A 12,022-nucleotide genomic window follows, 5' to 3' on the forward strand; every position below is an offset into this window, starting at 1 on the left:
GCTTCTTACGGAGCCACTCCTTAGTTGCCCTGGCTGTGTGTTTCGGGTTGTTGTCATGCTGGAAGACCCAGCCACGACCCATCTTCAATGCTCTTACTGAGGGAAGGAGGTTGTTGGCCAAGATCTCGCGATACATGGCCCCATCCATCCTCCCCTCAATACGGTGAAGTCGCCCTGTCCCCTTTGCAGAAAAGCATCCCCAAAGAATGATGTTTCCACCTCCATGCTTCACGGTTGGGATGGTGTTCTTGGGGTTGTCCTCATCGTTCTTCTTCCTCCAAACACGGCGAGTGGAGTTTAGACCAAAAAGCTCTATTTTTGTCTTATCAGACCACATGACCTTCTCCCATTCCTCCTCTGGATCATCCAGATGGTCATTGGCAAACTTCAGACAGGCCTGGACTTGCGCTGGCTTGAGCAGGGGGACCTTGCGTGCGCTGCAGGATTTTAATCCATGACGGCGTAGTGTGTTACTAATGGTTTTCTTTGAGACTGTGGTCCCAGCTCTCTTCAGGTCATTGACCAGGTCCTGCAGTGTAGTTCTGGGCTGATCCCTCACCTTCCTCATGATCATTGATGCCCCACGAGGTGAGATCTTGCATGGAGCCCCAGACCGAGGGTGATTGACCGTCATCTTGAACTTCTACCATTTTCTAATAATTGCGCCAACAGTTGTTGCCTTCTCACCAAGCTGCTTGCCTATTGTCCTGTAGCCCATCCCAGCCTTGTGCAGGTCTACAATTTTATCCCTGATGTCCTTACACAGCTCTCTGGTCTTGGCCATTGTGGAGAGGTTGGAGTCTGTTTGATTGAGTGTGTGGACAGGTGTCTTTTATACAGGTAACGAGTTCAAACAGGTGAAGTTAATACAGGTAATGAGTGGAGAACAGGAGGGCTTCTTAAAGAAAAACTAACAGGTCTGTGAGAGCCGGAATTCTTACTGGTTGGTAGGTGATCAAATACTTATGTCATGCAATAAAATGCAAATTAATTACTTAAAAATCATACAATGTGATTTTCTGGATTTTTGTTTTAGATTCCGTCTCTCACAGTTGAAGTGTACCTATGATAAAAATTACAGACCTCTACATGCTTTGTAAGTAGGAAAACCTGCAAAATCGGCAGTGTATCAAATACTTGTTCTCCCCACTGTATACTGTAAATCTATACAGTCTCTCCCTTTCAAGGTCCAAACATACCAAGACAGTCGTGAAGAGCGCACAACAAAACCTTTGTTTTGCATGGGCCCCCAGATCCTCAAAAGGTTCTACAGCTGCACCATCGAGAGCATCCTAACCAGTTGCATCACCGCCTGGTATGGCAACTGCTCGGCATCTGACCGTAAGGCGCTACAGAGGGTAGTGCGAACGACCCAGTACATCACTGGGGCCAAGCTTCCTGCCATCCAGGACCTATATAATAGGCGGTGTCAGAGGAAAGCCCAAAAAATGGTCAGAGACTCCAGTAACCCAAGTTATAGACTGTTTTCTCTATTACCGCACGGCAAACGGTACTGGAGCGCCAAGTCTAGGACCAAAAGGCTCCTCAACAGCTTCACTCCCAAGCCATTAGACTGCTGAACAATTCCCCCCCCCCCCCCCCCCCCTCTTGTACACTGCTGCTACTCGCTGTTTGTTTGTTACCTATGCATGGTCACTTCGCCCCCACCTACATGTACAGATTACATCAACTAGCCTGTACCCCCACACACTAACTCGGTACCGGTGCCCCCTGTATATAGCCTCGTTATTGTTATTCTTATTGTTAATATTATTAGACATTTTTATTATAGCCTACTTGGTAAATATTTTCTTCTTCTTGAACTGCACTGTTGGGTAAGGGCTTGTAAGTAAGCATTTCACGGTAAAATCTACACTTGTTGTATTCAGCACGTGGCAAATAAAGTTTGATTTGATATATGTAAACAAAGCCTAGTTAGAATTCAGAAACAGTGTCAGAAACTGCATCTTGAATGCACTGAGTATTTGTTATATAGTCTTGTTTACTTTGAAGGTCATCTGTACACTCCACTCGGTCTGCCGTCCACAATGTTGTTTTCTCCTTTATGAGTGTTATGAGAGGTCTCAGTGAGGTATGCCCCAGCTTGCTGTTGATTTCTGTGGTCAGTCAATGACACACAGGTTGTTGTTGCACATCCAGAGCATCACTAGCCCCTGCAGACAGGCACACCTGTGATTAAACCAATGTCGTTTTCCACCCACTTTAATTTCCATCTATGTACATGGGTTATGTCTGAAGAAGAAGTACAAATCGTACAGGTCTACAGGTCTTGCAGTGAACCTTTTAGCTTTTCATGACACATTTGTGCAGGGCCGTGGACAGACCTTGAATTCATATTTTTTACTTCTCCTGTAGCCAAATTCCAACAAGTCAGTTTGTCAAATTTCTGCCCTGCTGGAGCTGCCCCTGTCAACTGTAAGTGCTGTTATTGTGAAGTGGAAACGTCTAGGAGCAACAACGGCTCAGCCGCAAAGTGGTAGGCCATACAAGCTCACAGAACGGAACCGCCGAGTGCTGAAGCACGTAAAAATCGTCTGTCCTTGGTTGCAACATCAGCACAAGAACTGTTAGTCGGGAGCTTCATGAAATGGGTTTCCAAGGCAATGGGTTTCCAAGGCAATGGGTTTCCAAGGCCGAGCAGCTGTTGATCTCTGTGGTCAGTCAATAACACACAGTTTATTGTTGCACATCCAGACATAACCCACACATAGGCCCTAATTATTTCTCAAAAACACACATCACACATTGCTAGTAGATGAATCAGCTTGTTATTCGCTGTCAAAACAAGCTAACTACCCACTGGGCACAGACGTCAGTTCAATGTCTAGTTTTGATGAACATTTGCTTGAGTTGTCAACTAATGTGAATTCAACATGAAATCAACATAAAATGTCACCATGTCATTGGATTTAGGTTAAAAGTTGGGTGAAAAAAAGACAATTTACAATGATTACTTTTTAAAAATCAAATCAGTTTTCCATGTTGATTGAACATCATCGCATAGAATTTTTGGGTTAAAATGACATGGAAACAACATTGATTGAACCAGTTTTTGCCCAGTGGGTAGTCTTTACCTGATTTGAATTTGTTCTGTTGCTGACAAACAATCGAACTGCAACTGCCCCCTCCCCTGTCCCTGACCAAGAGATGACATGTTAGCTAGCAACTGCAAAGTACCTACCTGGTATTAATTTCAAACTCACCATCCAGCAGCGCACTGCCACTGTCGCTCCGGAGTTTGAGAAATGATCTAGTTTGATGGGCAATTTGTTACTTTTAAAGTTACAAGAAAGAAAAAAAACTCAAAATAAAAAGTAATAGTAACATTTTTTTAATAAAAAATAGCAAGCAAATGTATTTATTTTTTTCCTAAGGATGGCAAAAAGGCAGGTGCTCCAGCACCCCTAAACCTCTGTGCACATGCCTGCATTTGTTTAGTTGCTGGCTGCTGCACTCAGACACATTGTATTTACAACTGAGACTGTGCAAGTCCCCACCTCTTGAAGTACAACAATAGAACAATGTTATACCTAAAAGTAGGCCATTGACGCAATATGGCAAAGACTGAGAAAAGAATAGCAATAACACCAAAAAAACGGTGCTTTGTGTTATTCAGAACTAGGTACAGTAGGATGTACCCTTGGAGCTTTATGGCGGGGCAAATTCAACTCCACTCTCTCTACATACTTGACTGTGGTGCCTCAGTATTAGAGTGGTGTGTGATGAGTATACACCCTTGTGTGTGTCAGTGTGTGCATGCGCGTACACCCTCATACTGTAACTGTACACACAACCCCCACATCACATCTCAGAATCTGCCGAATCACATAACAGGCCAGACTGATCTCTTTGATGCCAGATCACTCGTCATCTCAAACATCATTAGTCCACAATCTCATTATGGACTGAGCCACATCAGTGCACAGCTGTCAGCTAAGTATGCCTTAAAAACCCTCCATCAATCAAACCTAAACCAATACACGTCCCCACAATGGCCTCCTTGATCTGCTCTCCACTCTCTGACAGGCCTTATTTCCCTTAGATCTTGAAACATTGTCAGATAATCTGACACTGTCATTCCCAGGAGATTAGTGGAGCGGGTCGAGAGCTTCAAGTTCCTCAGTGTCCACATCACTAAGGAATTATCATGGTCCACACACACACCAACACAGTCGTGAAGAAGTCATGACAACGCCTCTTCCCCCTCAGGAGGTTGAAAAGATTTGGCATGGGCCCTCAGATCCTCAAAAAATTCTATAGCTGCACCATTGAGAGCATCTTGACTGGCTGCATCACCGCTTGGTATGGCAACTGCTTGACATCCGACCGCAAGGCGCTACAGAGGGTAGTGTGTAGGGCCCAGTACATCCCTGTGGCCGAGCTCTCTGCCATCCAGGACCTCTATACCAGGCAGTGTCAGAGGAAGGACCTAAAAATTGTCAAAGACTCCAGCCACCCAAGACATACAGTGGGGAGAACAAGTATTTGATACACTGCCGATTTTGCAAGTTTTCCTACTTACAAAGCATTTAGAGGTCTGTAATTTTTATCATAGGTACACTTCAACTGTGAGAGACGGAATCTAAAACAAAAATCCAGAAAATCACATTGTATGATTTTTAAGTAAATCATTTGCATTTTATTGCATGACATAAGTATTTGATACATCAGAAAAGCAGAACTTAATATTTGGTACAGAAACCTTTGTGTGCAATTACAGAGATCATACGTTTCCTGTAGTTCTTGACCAGGTTTGCACACACTGCAGCAGGGATTTTGGCCCACTCCTCCATACAGACCTTCTCCAGATCCTTCAGATTTCGGGGCTGTCGCTGGGCAATACGGACTTTCAGCTCCCTCCAAAGATTTTCTATTGGGTTCAGGTCTGGAGACTGGCTAGGCCACTCCAGGACCTTGAGATGCTTCTTACGGAGCCACTCCTTAGTTGCCCTGGCTGTGTGTTTCGGGTCGTTGTCATGCTGGAAGAACCAGCCACGACCCATCTTCAATGCTCTTACTGAGGGAAGGAGGTTGTTGGCCAAGATCTTGCGATACATGGCCCCATCCATCCTCCCCTCAATACGGTGCAGTCGTCCTGTCCCCTTTGCAGAAAAGCATCCCCAAAGAATGATGTTTCCACCTCCATGCTTCACGGTTGGGATGGTGTTCTTGGGGTTGTACTCATCCTTCTTCTTCCTCCAAACACGGCGAGTGGAGTTTAGACCAAAAAGCTCTATTTTTGTCTCATCAGACCACATGACCTTCTCCCATTCCTCCTCTGGATCATCCAGATGGTCATTGGCAAACTTCAGACGGGCCTGGACATGCGCTGGCTTGAGCAGGGGGATCTTGCGTGCGCTGCAGGATTTTAATCCATGACGGCATGGTGTGTTACTAATGGTTTTCTTTGAGACTGTGGTCCCAGCTCTCTTCAGGTTATTGACCAGGTCCTGCCGTGTAGTTCTGGGCTGATCCCTCACCTTCCTCATGATCATTGATGCCCCACGAGGTGAGATCTTGCATGGAGCCCCAGACCGAGGGTGATTGACCGTCATCTTGAACTTCTTCCATTTTCTAATAATTGCGCCAACAGTTGTTGCCTTCTCACCAAGCTGCTTGCCTATTGTCCTGTAGCCCATCCCAGCCTTGTGCAGGTCTACAATTGTATCCCTGATGTCCTTACACAGCTCTCTGGTCTTGGCCATTGTGGAGAGGTTGGAGTCTGTTTGATTGAGTGTGTGGACAGGTGTCTTTTATACAGGTAACGAGTTCAAACAGGTGCAGTTAATACAGGTAATGAGTGGAGAACAGGAGGGCTTCTTAAAGAAAAACTAACAGGTCTGTGAGAGCCGGAATTCTTACTGGTTGGTAGGTGATCAAATACTTATGTCATGCAATAAATTGCAAATTAATTACTTAAAAATCATACAATGTGATTTTCTGGATTTTTGTTTTAGATTCCGTCTCTTACAGTTGAAGTGTACCTATGATAAAAATTACAGACCTCTACATGCTTTGTAAGTAGGAAAACCTGCAAAATCGGCAGTGTATCAAATACTTGTTCTCCCCACTGTAGACTGCTATAAGATTGCTAAATAGTTAGTTAAATAGTTAACCAATAGCTTCCTGGACTATCTTTACTGACCCTTTAGCACTAATGCTGCAGCTACTGTTTATGTTGCCTGGTCACTTTATCCCTACCTATATGTACATATCTTTCTTCAATTACCTCGTACCCCTGCACATCGACTCGGTACTGGTACCCTGTGTATATAGCCAAGTTCTAGTATCGTTACTCATTCATTGTGTTATTATTTTTCTATTATTTCAATTTTTTTCTCTCTGCATTGTTGGGAAGGGCCCGTAAGTAACCATTTCCTGATAGTCTACACCTGATGTTTACGAAGCATGTGACAAATAACATTTTATTTGATTAACAGCACTCTGTAAGGCAGTGTTGTGACAGGGAGTAAATATGTCCTACTAAAACTAAGTCATCAATGTTCTGGTATTGCAGGTTAACAGACATTCCGGATAATCTGCTCCAGTTTGCTGCTATTTGAGCTCACATGTCTGCGACCCAGACGGGCCCCAAATAGAGGACAGCCTGTCTCCATTATGTTGAATATTTCTCACCTGATTTTGTCTCTGTAATATTTCTGTAAATTAGCTAGATGGATAATAACTGTATGGTACAGGATTATTGATATGCTGCTTGGGATATTTTTTTTTCAGGCAACTATTTATTGTCATGATGACACATCTGATTACTTTCTTTGTTTATTTTTTGCCACATTTTGATCCTTTCTGTTTTGGTTTCCATTACAGAGCAATATTCCTCCATGTTGGGTACATGTGGAACTGCTACACCATTCCCATGGTTCACCAAGCACCAACAATATGTCAGGAAACCTTCTACGGTTACGTGTTTAGTTCTGAGTGATTCAGCTTTGATTCAAACTCAGAGTATCTACGCCACCATAGTGTGGAACCCACCTCCTGATTAAACAACATGGAGGAAAAAGAAGGAGAGCAAGAAAGAGGGAGAGGGAGAGAGAGAAATGGAATAGAGTGGGATAAAGAGATACAGAGGGGGAGATAAAGAGACACGGATTTAGAGAGCGAGAGAGAATCTGACGTCATTTAGGGATTATGGTGCTATAACAACCCAGAAGGTTTCTCTCATCTTAACAAGGGGGAGAAATTCTAGGGGATATGGTATTTGGGGGTTTCTATGGCCACCAGGGAGTAGAAACAGGCTAGTGGGAGAACATGATAATATATGTCTTAATTGATGTTAATTGGGGTACATTCATTGTATAGCTTTCTTATACTCAGCTGGCCCCTCCCCGGGTTTTTGAGTTAAATGCTCTACAACTCAGCTTTCTTAGTGTCCAACAAGCTTTCTCTACCCTTAACCTTGTTCTGAACACCTCCAAAACAAAGGTCATCTGGTTTGGTAAGAAGAATGCCCCTATCATGTATCATTTATTATCATTTAGACAGGCCTCTGCACTTTCTGTTTCTATCGCTCTTTATTTTTCCCCTTCTGTCCATATCTCTCTCTCCAATGGCCATAATAGCTAGTGCATAGAATATTCTCTGTGTGTGAATGGCAGAAATGCAATTATGTTGAGAATGTATTTCTGATGTTACAAATAGCAGTCAATTACAGACACAGTAGCAGCTCAGTTGGAAAGTTCAGGACCATGTTCATATACTGTATTAGGAGAGAGAGAGAGAGAGAGAGAGAGAGAGATGACTCAGTGTATGAACCCTGTATGGTAGCCATCTTTGCCATAGCATTGGGAATGCGTCATATCCTTGCAGTTTTAACTTCTGATTACTTTACTTGTTACTGGCTTACCAACAGCAACTGTAATGTGTTTCTTTGACAAGAGTTACAGTTGAATAGATGCCTGATGAATGATGCCTTGTGATTAGTGGTCATGTGCAGATGACCAACTCCATTCTAACCACCAACCCCTTTTCACCAGAACAAGTCTTGAGGAATTAGTGATCACTCACTTTCATTGTATGTTTCCTTCTTTCCTTAAAAATCACAATATTAAAGTACTACATTTTGTGTATGTTATATTAGTTCCATACTGAGGACTATCCGGTGTAATTAAGATTAGGGTGCTTGCTCATTTTCATGTTGCATTGAATGAGACATCCAGCTATGATTTAACAATAGTTCAGACTGGCTGGTAAAACTGTGTTTGTACAGAGCTGTCTTGTACTCACTCAGCTAGATGTGTTCAGAAGGAAATAGAAAATTCAGTAGAAGTGGTTAGCTAGTAGCTACTTTCACTCTGAAGACAACAAAAATCCCTAACTTTGTTGTGGTCGGGTATTTTGTCTTCTTGTTCTTCCGAAATTACCCATGTGGCCTTGACTGAAGCGGGGCCTAAAAAGATGAGACCATTATACTTTGGTATGACGCTGCCCTCTGCTGGAGAATAGGAAAACCTCAACACTTTTATTCTATTTCACTCTAGTAACGCTATGGTGCGTTATAGTACTTCATTGATAATTGTTACATTTGGTTTCTATCTAAATACAAAATGATTCACTCCCCCCAAAAATATGTATTGTCTTGGACTCGGACTTATTATACATATTTTCACTGATACGGTCAGAATGAAGACTTATGCCGCTTGCATGTGCTAGTCGGAAACTAGGAAACTCTGAAATGTCCGAGTTGCTAACTGGAAGTACATATACATGTGCCGTGTTCAACCAATTAGCATGTCGAACATTTCCGAGTTTCCAAGTTCCGACTGGTACGTGAACGCGGCAACAGCAATGTATGACATACTTTTCTTAAACTTTTTCAGCTCGAAACACAAATGAGAAATTGACCGTCCTCCCGTGACCCAAATCATCATTCAACGACCTAAATTAATCCTGGTAAAAAAAAATGGGATTTTTCTATCTTGTGATTGTTTATTTGTGTTTGTTTTGTTAACATTGAAACCGAACAACTATAGCCAGTGCTTGACTTGGGCAGGAGCTCACCGGAGCTGAGTCCCCTCACCTCACATTTTCTACTGCTTGAGCTCCAGTTCCTCTTATAGAACATATGTTCAAACGTATTGTGGAGCACCTGCACCTACAGTTGAAGTCGGAATTTTACATACACTTAGGTTGGAGTCATTAAAACTCGTTTTTCAACCATTCCACACATTTCTTGTTAACAAACTATAGTTTTGGCAAGTCGGTTAGGACAAGTACTTTGTGCATGACACAAGTAATTTTTCCAACAATTGTTTACAGACAGATTAGTGACAGATTATTTCACTTATAATTCACTGTATCACAATTCCAGTTGGTCAGAAGTTTACATACACTAAGTTGACTGTGCCCTTAAACAGCTTGAAAAATTCCAGAAAATGATGTCATGGCTTTAGAAGCTTCTGATAAGCTAATTGACATCATTTGAGTCAATTAGAGGTGTACCTGTGGATGTATTTAAAGGCCTACTTTCAAAATCAGTGCCTCTTTGCTTGACATCATGGGAAAATCAAAAGAAATCAGCCAAGACCTCAGACCTCTGCTACCAAATACTAATTGAGTGTATGTAAACTTTTTACCCACTGGGAATGTGATGAAAGAAATAAAAGCTGAAATGAATCATTCTCTCTAATATTATTCTGACATTTCACAGTCTTAAAATAGAGTGGTGATCCTAATTGACCTAAGGCAGGGAATTTTTACTCTGATTAAATGTCAGGAATTGTGAAAAACTGAGTTTAAATGTATTTGGATAAGGTGTATGTAAACTTCCGACTTCAACTGTAAATATAAACAGTACCGGCACCTATTTCAGTCCAAGTCAAGCATTGTGTGTAGCCAGCCTACGCTTTGTCAAAACATCTGATGGGGATTCCTTGAGTCAAATGGACAACTTCTTCATTTTCATTATAAATAGGCTACCCTATCTAACAACAAGAAGAGACAACATCACAACTCCCCTCTTCACCACTTCTCCTTCTGAATCTTATGACTTCTATAGTCTTGTTTTCTCATTGATACATTCCCTAACAATTCAGGTTTACAGCATATTCTTCTATAGCCCTTCAAAGCATGTTAGTCAATGTGATTTCCGACAAACGACCCACGGTTGTGGGATGCTCAGCTCATCGCTCTCACTTTGTCGCTTTCCACTAGATAGCACTACCACAAAGTGAAAATGGGCTCTAAGGTAAATATTAATGAAAACAAACATTTGCTTTTTGGTCTTAATTTAAGATTAAGGTTATAAGGTTAGCAGTGTCCGTGATGTTAAGGTTAAGTTTAAAATCACAAGAGAATTTATAGAAAAATGTGGGGTTTATGACTTTGTGGTTAGGGAACTAGTTACAACTCATTCTGTCTTGCTTCAGCAGGTTGGTTCAGCAGCAGCAAAATCTGCGGGAAGCTTCAAAGTTGCAAAGGAAATGGGGAGGGAGGGGGGAGTTTGCTTGGCCACTGCACCCAGGGTAATGATGCCACATTGTTGACCAACAAAATGTATCCATACAGCTGAATTATCATTTATAATAGATCAATAATGTATTTCCATACATATACATTAAGTATATTTCATAATATAAAAATAAAAGTTTAAAAATAATAATAATAATGGGCTATTCCACCCTGACATAGCTCCTGTGCATTGTTTCACGTAATATGATAGCAAACCTTTTATTTCAATTAAGAGGATTTGGAGGTGCTTTCAGAGCAAAAAAATTACAAATATTAAATTTTAACAGAAAGTTCAAGTTAACGCATTTCTTTAGTAAAAAGACAGGTGCTGAGGATAATACTTCCATCGTTGTTGAAGCAGAGGACATGTAAGCCTACCGTATTTGTGTTTAGGCCGTGTATCTGATACGGTCTGGCCAAAGAGTATGGCATGTCATGGGCAGCTTATAGTAAGACATAGGGGCGCTGTTTCGCTCACTCGAATGCTTTAGATCCCTCAAACTCAACTCTGGACCTCAAAGCCAGCTCCACTGCATTTTTTCATTGTTCGCCTTTAATCAGGGATTGATTTAGACCTGGGACAACAGGTGAGTGCAATTAATTATCAGGTTGTATACCCCTGCTTTAGATAGTTTCAGCCACTTGTGAATTGAAGGAATGTTGGCTGGTGCACAGTGCACTGTTCGGATGATGGAATTATTTTGGGATGAACGGTGCAGAGGTAACCTACTTTTTGAAGAGATTTGTTTGACAATTGGATGAAAAATCATGACTGGTTGTGTTCATGGCACATTAAAAGCTAATACATTTTTACAGTTAAGTTAGCAAAAATATTGTGTGCATGCTTGCATGGGGGCGGCTCAGACTGGCCTCTGCCTGGGGCCTCCAAATCACTAAGTCCGCCCCTGATTACAGGTTGATGTAACTGGATGTCAGCCTTCATGGTCAGACTAGAATAGATGGAAGGCATTCAACTGAGTGAGACACTGAGGATTTCCTCATTACTGAGAAATACCCTGGTCATCTGACTTGTTATGGCAACCACAGGGGGGACAACACACTAACAAACACACTAGCCACTCAGTCAGTCAGTCAGAGTCCATGTGAGGCAATGCACATGATGAAACCATACCAGCTGATGGTCAGCAGGAAAGTCCTGAGGTATGCCTGTCAGCTGTCTTGAACTATAGTTGTCAATGAGCAACATATCTGACCACTGCTGATTCCACCATTTCTCTCATTGTACATTATGTGATTTCACAGGCCTTTCTATATTCCACATTGAGGTGGGGTTGGCGGGGGGTGGAGCATCGCAAGTTTAAGACCATGTTTAGCCATTGTTCTCTCTCTTACGTCTGGTCTTAACAAGAGATGGTCGTGGTCTTAACAAGAGATGGTCACGGTTGTTTTATACGGGTATCCTTGATTTATTTGGCGTGGGCTACGGCCAAACAGTAGCCTCTGTTGGGTTAAAAAAACGGGAATTTGTAAACTTAATCCTCTGTCTGGACAATTGTTTCTTTATGATCTA

This window comes from Salvelinus alpinus, chromosome 30 (genome assembly GCF_045679555.1).
Source record: "Salvelinus alpinus chromosome 30, SLU_Salpinus.1, whole genome shotgun sequence".
Taxonomy (NCBI): domain Eukaryota; kingdom Metazoa; phylum Chordata; class Actinopteri; order Salmoniformes; family Salmonidae; genus Salvelinus; species Salvelinus alpinus.